Raw genomic sequence first — 12,962 nt, forward strand, 5'->3', positions numbered from 1 at the left:
TGTAATTTACTGGTTAAAAAAAAATCACTCAGCAGTTTTTGTGATCACCTGCTTTGAATCTTTCATACGTGACTTAGCCACACATTGTTTAACAATAAAAAAATACAGATTTTTATATTTATGTTTGTACATCACCGATTTTTTGGGGAGGTACAGTAATAACTATTTTCACTTCGCACTACAAAATCTATCACCTCCAATCGCACGGCTACCCGTCCCTCCGTATCACCGCGTTCCAGCCTGATGTGACGAATGCACAGCGATCACCCTAATTTAATCTGCCATTTGGAGCACTGGGGTATTTTTCCAACCAAATGCAAAATATGAAACATTACACGTTGCAGCTCAGAAGAGAAGAAAAAAAGCGACCTCACAGATCTCATTGTGACAATTCCTTGGTCGAGGCAGCATTATGGGATCTGGATGTGTTAAGACCAAAGAATGAATTCGTCGCTGCTTCACTCAGAAAAGCCTGAGTCTTAAGGGGGAGGTGGAGGGCGTAATGCTGCTGCGTGCGATACACAGGTAATTCTGCAACATTTGGATGTCTGGTTGATGGCAGTTACGTACAGGTATGGGTGTTCTTTTTTTCCCAACATTTGGGATGAAACCGGACAACCCAGAGGAAACCCACGGGGAGGGGGGGGGGCAGGGAAGAGACCATACACGCTGCACACAGCAAGGTGCCCGAGTCGGGAATCGAAGTCGTGGGGTCGTGAGTGTTACCACCGCTCCCACCCTGACGCACGGTTCACGATACAGTACAATCCAACACTGGGTGCTGTATTTCACAAGGCAAATGCGGAGGCAGACGCTCGTCTGCTGTGTCTAGACACTGCATGCCCCACCACCCCCGTCACGCCAACAGCCTCAGCCTGGATGGGATGTGCAAACACTTCCCACACACGGCCCTAATGTGTCGCTGACACCCTTAATAAGCCAGTAGTTGTATTAACGGCCTTGTTAGGAAGATTCATTGCATTTCCTGCACCACGGCGATTGAACCTCCTTGGCTTTGTTCGCGTAATGAGAGCGTTGTGCAGATTTTGCAAAAAAGAATCCCTGATCACCTCTAATCACGAGCTGATTTTGTGCATATTTCACGAGCAAAATCCCCAATCGCATCTAATGGCTGGCTTACTCAACGGCACAGCTTTTTGACAAAATATGAAAAATAAATGCGAATTGGTAAAAGACTAAGCGCAATTACGAACATTATTTACACTTATAGGCAATTGCAGTGGAGCAGAAAAGAAAAGCTTCAGCATGACCGAAGATTTGGTTCCAATCTATTCTGGATAATGAGAACAATTCTGAACTATTTTAAAACTCTAAATTCTCACACACTGCCCCTGCTCCCAAAAAGCATGTTTGGATTGTACGCCGCGATTAATTTTTTTCTTGTTGCTTCATTATCGGGGGCGGCACGCGGTGGCATTAATGATCTTTGTCTAACCTCGGCGACTCTCAGCCCCCCCCCCGGGGTGGGGGGGGGGCCGCAACCCAAGCGGAGGGGCGTGGCCCACGCTACCGCACGTGGGACAACGTCCGCTCGTGTTTACGCGCCCACAGCACGTGGGACAACGCCCGCTCGTGTTTACACGCCCACAGCACGTGGGACAACGTCCGCTCGTGTTTACGCGCCCACAGCACGTGGAACAACGTCCGCTCGTGTTTACAAGAACGGTCATTCCCAACGCAGCGGCTGCACCGCCAGTGACCGTGCGCGCATCCGTGGGAAACTATTTACTCAGGGGGCTACTACACACGCAGGGGGCTACTACACACGCAGGGGGCTACTACACACGCAGGGGGCTACTACACACGCAGGGGGCTACTACACACGCAGGGGGCTACTACACACGCAGGGGGCTACTACACACGCAGGGGGCTACTACACACGACGCGGAACGCACGCACGTGTCACACCTGCCACGCGGGCGCACACGCGAGGCTGTTGACCATCCGCAACGTGCGAAGTCGGCTTTCGTCCATGCGCTTACATTTTTATCAGTCGAGTATTTAGAGAGCATTTCGAAATGCTGCAACAGGGGCAGTATCAACAACCGCCGATTCGCACGGTTGGCTACGTACGGCGCGAAAGAAGTTCAACACACATGCAGTTTAGATTTCGGTGATAATTGCCAACAACTGGTAAGAACCCTTTTGTAAATTGTGAAAAAACGATTAACTATAAGGAATTAACTCCATTCAAAAGTCTAGGTAATTTCCTACTCAAATGAGCATTAAGGTGGTGCTCATCGCCCGTTTACAGCCCTGAGCCAGTGGTGGAAATTCCAGATTCCTTAGGCAGGAGCGAGTGGTACCAAAGGACAATCACGTTGACTTCCCTACAAAGCCGTTCCTCTTTTTATCGACCCGAGAGGGATGATGGGCTGAGTCAACCCCCAACTAGGTTTTGAACTGTACCGTTGAGCCACCCAGGCCGGCTACAAGGCATTCACCACGTTTACAAACGTTGACAGTGCAAAGCAATTTCTGCAACGAGGAAACATATGCCTCGAATTTTCATTTGCCAAGCAGGTTAATCAGCAGCAGGTCCAGGTGATAAACAAATCCGCCCATCTCAAACATCCATCTCCCCCAGCAGAGATTACAACTGGTGGAAGCAGCCATCATTACTGCAAAGGGTAATAATTATTTGGTAGCAAAAGCCATTTTTTATTAAACTCGGACAGTGTGTGTGTGATGATGTGCAAAAACGCTGGGCAAAGGAAGGATTAAGATAAATGCCCATTTATTTGTACAAAGGGCCAGAAACGAAGAATATTTTTGTCTGCAATGTACTTTAAAATGACCGGTTTGGGTCATACATGTTTGATAAGAACTGCAGGAATATGGGACATTTGAAAACAGGTCTCAAAGTCTGGTAAATCGGGATTTTCGGTCTGAATTATTTAATGGCATCTTGTGCAACGCCGTGAGGTCAGAACCATCGCCATGACTACCAGCATCTCCGCAGCTCTTGCGAGCGCCGGTGATTATTTTAAATGCGCAAAATTATTTTCGCCTCCGAGATGTCACCGTTGTTTTGTTGTTGTGTAAAAAAAACACACACCCGGTGAGCACATGACCAAGGTTTGTCTGACCATCGCACGCGTTACGTAACCCTTCAATTGCCTTGGGATCGCGCAGAAGAACACTTGCCATTTGCAGTATTTTTTTTCTGAACCGGAATACGAAATTAACTTTTCTCCGTCTGCGAACGGAAATGTTACGCAGACTCGCTCACACGTAAAATAACACTTTGAATGTGAATGCCAATTTAAAAAGGTTGCTTCAACCGGCACAACCCATTACTCTGTAAAGAATAATGTTAATACGGGCACCAAAAAATAATCCATGCCAGTCACAATAATAATAATAAAACTTAACTATGAAACCAAGTAAAAAAATCGCTCAAATCAGATGGGCAGCTTTAAAAACAAATACGTAATAAAGGTTTTTGGGTAATTACATCCAGCATGTTCGGGAGATTTTATAGAATAGAATAGCGGCAAATCGCCCGAAGATGCAGAACGTAATTACCAGGGAAACGTCGTACTCGCATTCTAAATGTTGTGGATTCACTCTTCAAACACACCGGTGGGCTGAAGAAGTAACTAATTGGCGTTTTGTTAACGTGACACTTTTTTACTGATTGGCCGTGTCGGGTGGAGGAGGGTTGCGACACATTTATAAATAACACGATCTAACCCAAAAACCTTTATTATGAATAATACTGGTCGCGAAAGCCTACATTAAATTACAATGGCACTATCTTCATAAAATACAGCCCTGACAATGGCCTAACCCAAAATATTCAGGCAAATGCAACATTAACAAGGAGACTGCTCCTCATGACGGCCTTGTTGTCCTGAAGCTACTGCGATGGCACATGAAGCAGTATCTTTTTTTTCATTTTATGCCGCTGACATTTTTAAATTCATCACGGATTTATTTATTGTTGTATCATAGCCCCCCCCCCCCCACACACACATATATATACAATGGCGTTTTGATTGTTGGTAGCAAACTCCCCCATTGTTGCAATCGCCATCACCGTGGCACTACGCATCCGCGCCGCCACCTCACGTGATCCTCTCTGCATAAAAAACGCCTCCTGCAAGAAAGGCCCCAAGTGCCCATGCTGCAGGATCAGTGACCACGGGACACACATCACGTGTGATGCAAAGAGGCCTTTTTCCCCACTGGCAGTGAGATGATTTGCTAAGGGTGAAATTTTACCTTTTGTTAATGCATCTTAACCATTGCTGTGGTGGAACTATTGATCCAATAATGCCTCAGTTTCTGCATCATTACGAGAACTGGCTTCAACCACAAATCCATCGGCATTAAGCTTCTGTCTGTGCAGATGACAGGATCTAACCTCGAGTGCTTCCTTTATGCTCAGAGTTCACTGTGAGGATGTCGTGGCGTTCAATTCCTGTTGATCTCAGATCGTTGCTGCTCTAAATGTGACAGAGGGCTTCAATTACAGAACTATTCATGAATCCAGAGGCACAAACAAATTGGCCCAAGCTGGACAGCACGGAGCAGGAATTGGCTCAGGGTTTGGACTTAAGGGAGCTTCGCTCAAGGAGAGCGAGCTTCTCGTAATTGCGAGAGCTGGTACATGCGGAGCGTTTTATAATAGGGTAGTGTATTTGTTTAGCCAGGAAAGCCTCATTGAGTGTCGAGACTAATTTCTGTGATGGTCCAGCATAGAGTTGGGCGGCAGGGCCCAGGCAGTGGAAGCACTCGTGCCTCACAGCAAGGCCCTGGGTTCGATTCCCCCGACTCACGGTGCCTTTCTGTGCAGAGTTTGTATATTCCCCTTGTTCTGCATGGGTTTCTTATACGTTCCCATTGCTGAATAATTCCCTGAATATTGCTCTAATTTGCATTACACACAGCAACATGACCCCCTACTGCAACTGAAAAAGGGTCATTGCCTAACATATCATGGATTATATATTTTCCCCCATTTAGAGGCATAGTGATGTTGGCGAATCCGTTGTGTTTTAGTTGTCCCTGGTAGAGGATGGTTCAGTTGCAAGCAGCGCTGCCAACTCTTTGGCCAGCATGTCGCACACCTACTATTGGTTTGTGGCATCACGCCACGGGGGAAAGAGCACCTCTCACATTGCCCCCACGGTGCTCACTGTGCCCACGTCATCCTGCTGCAATGAGGAGGCTGAAGCACAACGTTCAGATGGTTCAGCTGCGTGTAGGGTGCCAACAGAGGCGCGGCCGCCACGATGTGAAGTGCAAAAAGGGTAAAGGCGCAGCCCTGCAACTCCTCACTTGTGCCACCACTGCCAGAAAGGCCTCCACTCACGGCAGTGAGCCCTGGAGGGCAACCTCCGGAAGGGAATTTGGCCTGCTCTTCCACGTGGGCAGACGTCTCTGAAGAAGTGGAAGTTCCCACACTTTACCCCACTACACGCTACCTGCCGATCGTTCATGCTGCTGGGTGGACAGAGGCTGGAGGGGGGGGAAGGAGTATTTAAGAAACTTGCACCGTTGTTTCAACGGCCTCGCCACGGCTGTTGAATTGAGCCGGATATCTCTGGATACGAATAATAACACAAGATCAAAGCGGGCATTAAAATCATGAGCCGCAAGCATTACGAGCGACACAACAGGTGGGGGAGGAGTGCTAAGACAGTGAGTCACCGCGCATTCCCAACAGGTTCTCCATAGGCGTCAGGCTAACCTTCAACGCCGATACAATAGCCTACTGATAGTAAACAGTATTGGCATTCCATTCATTTCACATATAAGAAACTCGTTCAGTAGTCTTCTTTCAAACAACACATTACACACACACACATAAAACACACATTTAATGTAACACCTACGCCGTAGGCTTTGCTATGTAACAGCTCATTACCGAGAGAAAAAGCAATGCCGTCGCTACACGAGGCTTTAATAATGAAGCCGCTGGCTTTTGCACCAAGAGAGAAAAACAAGGAGTCAACAATGGCAACTCTTGCTGCCGCAGGAAATAAAAACTGTTTTAAGGAATAAGTTAATTAATTCATTAGAAAGCAAGCAAGGTCCTCTGCTCATCCGAGTCGACCACAGGAGCCTCTCCATCACAGTGAACGTTGCCGCTGCTACACGAGAGTCCTCACTCATTCGTCAGGGGCGGTCACAACACAGCATCGCGTTACACCAAGATGGACATCGCTAGCATAGCGGCTTGGTAAATACATTTCCCACCGAGGCCTGCCTTCCCCGTACGTGTTTTTTTTTATAAAAGGACATTACATTCCCCTCCCCCCTCCCCATTTAATTGCTTCCCATCTAAACAATAGACCGCAGGCGGTGGAGATTACTTTTACTGCTGCGCCGTTATTTACCACGTGGACTTCGTGAGACCTCTCAGGGCCACACTGAAGCGTTGCATAATGCCAAGAAAATAATGAACAAAGAAATTCCACAAACGAGGATTCAAAAAGTGCCTACAAGAAACAAAATCAGTACGAATATAGCTTACACGTTTGTTGGAATTTGAAATCCGAAGGTTGCGAGTTTCAATCCGGTTTGGGAAACTGACTCAGTCCATCATACTTTTGGCGTCGATAAAATTAGGTACCACTTTGTGGAGAAGTCAACAGTGGTTGTCCTACGGATGGACCCACGCTTGCCAGGATGATTGTGGAATTTCGACCACTGCTTCAGGGCTGTGAACATGAGCTGAGCATTACCTGAATGCTTCTTTAAGTGGGAAAATCATTTTTTTGTTTACAAATGCTTGACATCTAGAATGCTCCCTACACGGGTGGCCAAATTATCTCAAAAAAAAAAAACTGTGAATCGTGTGTACATTTTACAGAGAGAAATACCGCTTCACTTTGCGCCTGAAACTAATCATTTTAATGTTGCGTGCGTCATGGGGATTATAATTATTGTAACGTTTATTTGTATTTTGTTTCAAATGTTTCAATATTTTGTCATTTGCATGCGTCAAACCAATTTCAACGAACGGTTTGGACATGCAAGCACGGTGCAGTCTGTGAAAGTGAAGAAACCATCGGCAGAGAGACAATTCGGGTGGGGTGGGGGCAGGCAAAGGGGAGATATTCTCCCTGGGCCTCTCACAAAAGAGGCCACCCCCCCCGCTCCTCCCAGAACAAGCCCTGCTTTATTTTGTCATTGGTGATCAAGGGGGGACCTCAACCTGGGATTGCAGGAACGACTGTGCGGCCCTTGGCAGGCGACCCGTACCAACCCAGTTTGGTCAGACAACAAATGACCTTAAGACAATGGCCAACGTGGTTGATAGAGCTCTCTTATAATTCAGCGCAAACGACCGTATGGCCACACGGCACACATCACGGCACGATCACCCAGTGAGTGCGTTGGACTAATGTTCCCTGTCTTTTATCACTGACACTTAATCGCATTGATGTAACTCAAGCTGAGCACTGATGCTGCCTCAACTGAAATTGCCGCAGTTAGCATATTCTCCTGATGGTAAAGATTTACGCCATCAACCGCACCTCCTCGTTCCCTACGAGGCTCACGATCGAGAGTAAAAGGTAAAGGGGCATCCCTGCAATGCCTTGCTCATGCCACTGGCAGCTGAAGGGCCTCTCCACTGTAATAAGCTCGAAAGGAGATCTCGAGAGGCTATTTGGCCTCCTCTTCCACGCTGCCCCAGCTGTCTTAGATTAGGTGAAAGTACCCACACTTTACCCCCCCCCCCCACTGATAAGACTACCTCTGGCGGACAGCGGTGGGGCGGAGGGGTTTGAGTAACGTTTCCATTGTCTCAACTGGCGCGCCGGGAGATCCAAGCGTCTACCTCTGGATTGCAAGTCCGGCGTGCTCACCATTACACGATGGCAACGCCACTCATATAACCCTTTAATACATCTTTTTTTCACTAAGGCGCAACACATACACGTAAATAAAACGCAGAGGCAAAACAATTACAAAATATCCAACGTACTCACTATAACTGCACTGGAAGGAAAATCACGCTCGTGATTGCATTCATTACCGCTAAGTGCACAATGCATACATAAGTACAGGATGTGATTCTATGGTTATTTTTTTTTTTACTCAGATGAGAGAGAGAGCGTCCGTGAGAGAGAGAGGGGGGGGGGAGAGCTCTAATTGTCCTGAATCAAATGAATGCGTACGCTAAGAGGAGTGGGGTGCTGTGTGGATTAGCTGGCTCAACAGCGAGTGGTGGGGCACCATGGGCTTGAAGGAACGCGGTCTTCGGGCCGGGTTGCCAATCTGTGGATTTGTGCCTTTTCTATTGATGGCCCATGGCTCAAGGTGATGTCTCATCAATAAAATTCTTTTATACAGTCTGAGCTCAAGCTCTCAGGGGCCTGCATTCTCCATGGGAGCTGAAGAGCGAGGAAGCGGAGGGTCCATTAAATTAAACCGGAGCGAGCGTACCATTTTCTACGCCATCATCATCATCATCGGCAATCTGGCATATTTGTATTCATGTTCGTAACCTGCATTTAAAAACATTTAACACTGCATAAGCGTGGACGAGCCACAGTGCTGAAGAAGCCACCACTGGAGAGGTTCAGACACAGACATGTACAGGCTCAGGAAAGCAAAATGTGCCAGTAGAATCCTAAACGCAAAACAACCGCACAGTTTAAATCGAATACAAACGGAAAAATAACACTTTGAACTGCATTCAAAAAGGGAAATACATTGTGCGTGATTTACATAACGATGGCCTGACTGCCGAGATTGTGGGCGAGGCTCAGATATGTCTGATTTGGTGAATATGCACATGGGATGCGCTGTTACATGAATCACTTCTGAGACTCCAAACGAGCAGCTGCTAAATGACCAAAATGTACAATTATTATGTCGTTCATAATAAAGGTTTTTGGGTTAGATCGCGTTTATTTATAAATGTGTCGTAACCCTCCACCACCCGACACGGCCAATCAGCAAAGAAAAGTGTCACGTTGACAAAAGACAAATAATTCACTACTTCAGCCCACCGGTGTGTTGAAGAGTTAATCCACATTTACAGTTTGAGTACGACGTTTCGCTGGTAAATACTTCCAGCATCATCGGGCAATTCGCCAGAATGAAGTAGTGAATTATTTGTCTTTTGTCAACGTGACACTTTTCTTTGCTGATTGGCCGTGTCGGGTGGTGGAGGGTTACGACACATGTATAAATAAACGCGATCTAACCCAAAAACCTTTATTATGAATAATATTGGTCGCGAAAGCCTACGTGTTAAACGAATTATTATGTCGGTTGTCACTCCATACAATGGATCTATGACTCCCACACACACTCTGCATCATGTATATATAATTTTGTATATATAGAATACAACAACTTTTTAACTACAAGGTCACTGGGAGATGGGAGGCAGATATACAGGACCTTTGAATGTCCCTCATGGGTTCAGATGGATACAAATACTATATCCACATGACAAGCAATCACATCAAAGATAACGTAACACATCACTTTATTTCCTAAATTAGATTTCTACCTTTCAGTCAACAAACATCTGGAGAAATCTTTAGAAATGGAAATGCGATACCATTGGATTTCTAATTTGATCTCATTTACTGTAAGATTACAAATCAGCAATGTGTTTCTCGAGCGTGGGATTGTGTTGGTGTTTGTACTTTCATCTGCACGTTTTGTCAAAAAATCATGAAAATCATGAAACTAAGATTTTTTTTTTAAATCTATCATTGCTAAGCACAGGCCCAAAGTTGCAAAAGATTAAGCGGCCAGCCACAAACAGCACGATTGAAAGTGTAACAGATCAGAGTTAACATGAATGAGAACGACCACTTCTTATGCTTGATGGTAATTACTGAAGTTGGCCTGTGCTGCGCTGGTTTTGAATGAAAAGTGAGAAGTTTCTCACACTTCTGTCGTGGGCATGGGAAGACCCTCATCGTTACATCTTCAGTGAGACGTGATGGCGACATTTTTAGATGTGCTTGCTTCAGCCGAAGTCTCCGAGGGACTAATTTTATCAGCGCGATCATGCTTTAAAAAAAAAATTGCACACGGCACGTGCGTTACCAGGATATAGTTAGAAGCTAATGTTATTTCTTTACGCTCAATTAAGAACTGATTACGATGGGAATTTTTTTTCCCAGACTGCAGCTGTGGCGTAATGAACGCAATCCAATAGGACGACAAGACTGTGATGGTGGATGCCAGTGTGCGGCGGCGGCGGTGACGGGTCAAAGCCTCGTCGCCCGTCCTCCACTTCGGTGGATTTCCAGAGGGCCAAACGAGTTCTGCCGGGCACGCTAAAAATAAGCGGCTGCTTAAACAGATGAGCTGTGAGAAGGGCGGAAGGCAGGGGAGCTGGCAGGTTTATAATAAATACCATATTTCACCTATACTGGCATTTGCACATCGCCGAGTGACTTTGAATGATTGTTTTGGGCAAGCGGCAGCGCAGAGTGTTTACAGAATATGCCTGTCTTGGACTCAGCCCTGTGCTTTCTGTTACGCATTTACAATGCATTATGAAGAGTAAAGACAGTAAACGTATTTACATTGTGAAATTAAGGGTTATCAGTAAACATAAATTGGGTACTGTTATATCTACCGTGCGTTAACGTGCCATGATTGTGCCTGTACCTAGGTGTGTGGCTAATTCGTTTATTATGTGCATTTGTTTTTTATACCCTTTGACTTAAATAAATGTTCGATAAATAAGAAAGTATATACACAATCAGGTTATTTAAAGACGATACACAGCTTACCAACAATCAAATGCAGAGATGAATACAATTCATGTCTCACTGCTTTAAAAGCTTTGCTCGTTAATTGCTCGATTGGCAATGCATTTGACGTAGATTGAGGAATTTGCGCCGCGTCAGAATCCGTGCTAAAGTTGTCAGGGGATTAAATGAATCAAAAATGTCAACTAAACTAACTTCCCCCCCCCCCCACACACCAATTTGACATCCACGTGAAAAATGAGAGCTGTCGTTCACACTGGGGGCTTCTGGGAAGTGAATGGCCGCGGTGGTGGTGGTGGCAGCGGCGGTGAGGCTGTGCCAAGGATCCCAGCAAATCACAGCCCATGGAACTCTCGTGAGAGGAGGAGACCGAGAGGAGGAGACCGAGTTCCCCGTGTAACGGAAATGCAGCATTGCCTCGAATTCCCACCGTTTATATGCAGCACATCAGAAGTCAAGAGATATCGAGTGTTATTTTCACGGCACTGTATTCTTGGGCTTCGAATCTTTCGTGGTTCCCATCGCACGTAATGTAATGTAATTTGTATTGTCTAATGAGCTGTACGTTATTACAGAAAATCCCTCTCAAAAGCAAAAAGTAAAGCCGCAGCCCTGCAAGTTCTTGCTCAGGCCACTGCTGGCGGAAGGGCTTCCAATAGAGGGAGCGCTAGACAGCCTCTCTAAGGGAGTATGTGGCCTACTTTTCCACTCTGGCCAGACATCTTTGGCAGAGGTGGGAGTACCTACTCCGTACCCCACCACACACAAGCTGCCGGCCGACTAACTGTGGTGTTACTCATTCATACCATAATTCTACATCATCGAAACGTTCCACCAAAAGTCTGAAAAGCTGAAAGTTAACTTATTTTATCAGCCAGCCATTGCAGACGTTGCACGAGTGAGGTCGCACGGGGCCTAGCCGGTGGTTGTGCTACATTTTCCGAAGGTTGCAAATGAGGGGAATGTCTTTCCTTCATGGTCGAGTGCTACGAGTGGAAAGGCATCGACATGGACAATTACGCACAAGTGGGGTCATCGCAGAATGAAGGAACCCATGATGGTGTACAGTCTGAAACCTCGCATCCACAATCGAGCACGGAGACTCATCAGAGACCGACTTGATGACGCGGACACAGATGCGCACGCACACCCCCCCCCACCCCCCCCCGTTAATGTGGATGCGAATTCCCGGCGAGCGTTCTGGTTCTGTGCGAGCCCATGTGTGTGCTTTTCATGCGAGCGGAGACATTGCTGGTTAATGGATACCCTTCATGCTCGGACAGATTTGCAGCTCCAGATTGATGTGCAGTCAGCAAGCGCCCGTGCGGCTCACAGTCTCTTGCTATGATTGGGTGGGTGTGGAAACGCCAATTGTCTTTGTTCCGTACAAGTGTCAATTAAACGGGATGCTCAATGCTAATTTATGTGATCAACGTGTCAACAAGAGAAAGGGATGTTCACTGTATTGCGGAGTTTCCCATTTGCTGGGCTGTCGGCGTCAATTTCGGCCAACGCGATTTCTCAGAAACAAAGCGAGCGTTATCGAGTAAAATTTCACCGTTTCACCGAAGTCACCGGCTCCGTCCTGTGACCTCACAAGAGATGCGCCGCCACGCTGCCATCGCGGAAATTTCACGTTCGACGTAAAGAAAAATAAAAACTGAAATGTGATGATCAAAAGAAACCGCAAAGGCCACACCTTCTGCATGACTTAGCATGGATAATATCCTTCACGCTCCAGCAGCACGCAAAACCTGATACATTTGTTCCGCAGCTGAAACCTGGGTGGGTTTTAAATTTACAAGCGGCATTTATCCACATCAGTCTGAGCGGCGCGTAGAAAAATGTCGGCGTGCACAATTAAACACGACGGCCTTCACAAAATAGTAGCTCTGACCGACGAATAGTTTATGTTGCGTTCACGTTGGCAAACGTGAAGGCGATTCCCTTTGCCCGTCGATCTTCTCCCCAAAAGAAGCGTGCCAAGAGAACGTCAATCGGGGACAGGCGGCGATCTCCCCCGTCGCCGCATCCTGAGAGAGCGCCGTGTCCGCGTGTTGTCTCCCCGTTGCCGTATCTGCATCCCACTCTTGTGCAAATGACCTTTCTTGGCTCCTGTCTCTGGAGATGAAATCTGATTAGACGACGGTGCCCTCAGGTGCCCCCGTGGGGCCCGCGGCTCTCCAGCGATCTGGACGAGGAGCGACCTCGCGGTGCGCGCAACACAAACTCGGGCAC

The 12,962-nt window shown here is 46.8% G+C and overlaps 1 protein-coding gene across 2 annotated transcripts in view; it reads right to left on the bottom strand.

Annotated features, from left to right (window-relative positions):
* The window catches only part of LOC116940156 (uncharacterized), a 232,355-nt gene that overhangs the window by 180,487 nt on the left and 38,906 nt on the right, over nucleotides 1–12,962 (bottom strand). The gene's annotated exons all lie outside the window — the stretch shown is intronic.

The sequence above is a fragment of the Petromyzon marinus genome, chromosome 8 (assembly GCF_048934315.1).
Source record: "Petromyzon marinus isolate PM22_M1 ecotype Great Lakes invasive population chromosome 8, UKy_Petmar_22M1.pri1.0, whole genome shotgun sequence".
NCBI classification, from domain to species: domain Eukaryota; kingdom Metazoa; phylum Chordata; class Hyperoartia; order Petromyzontiformes; family Petromyzontidae; genus Petromyzon; species Petromyzon marinus.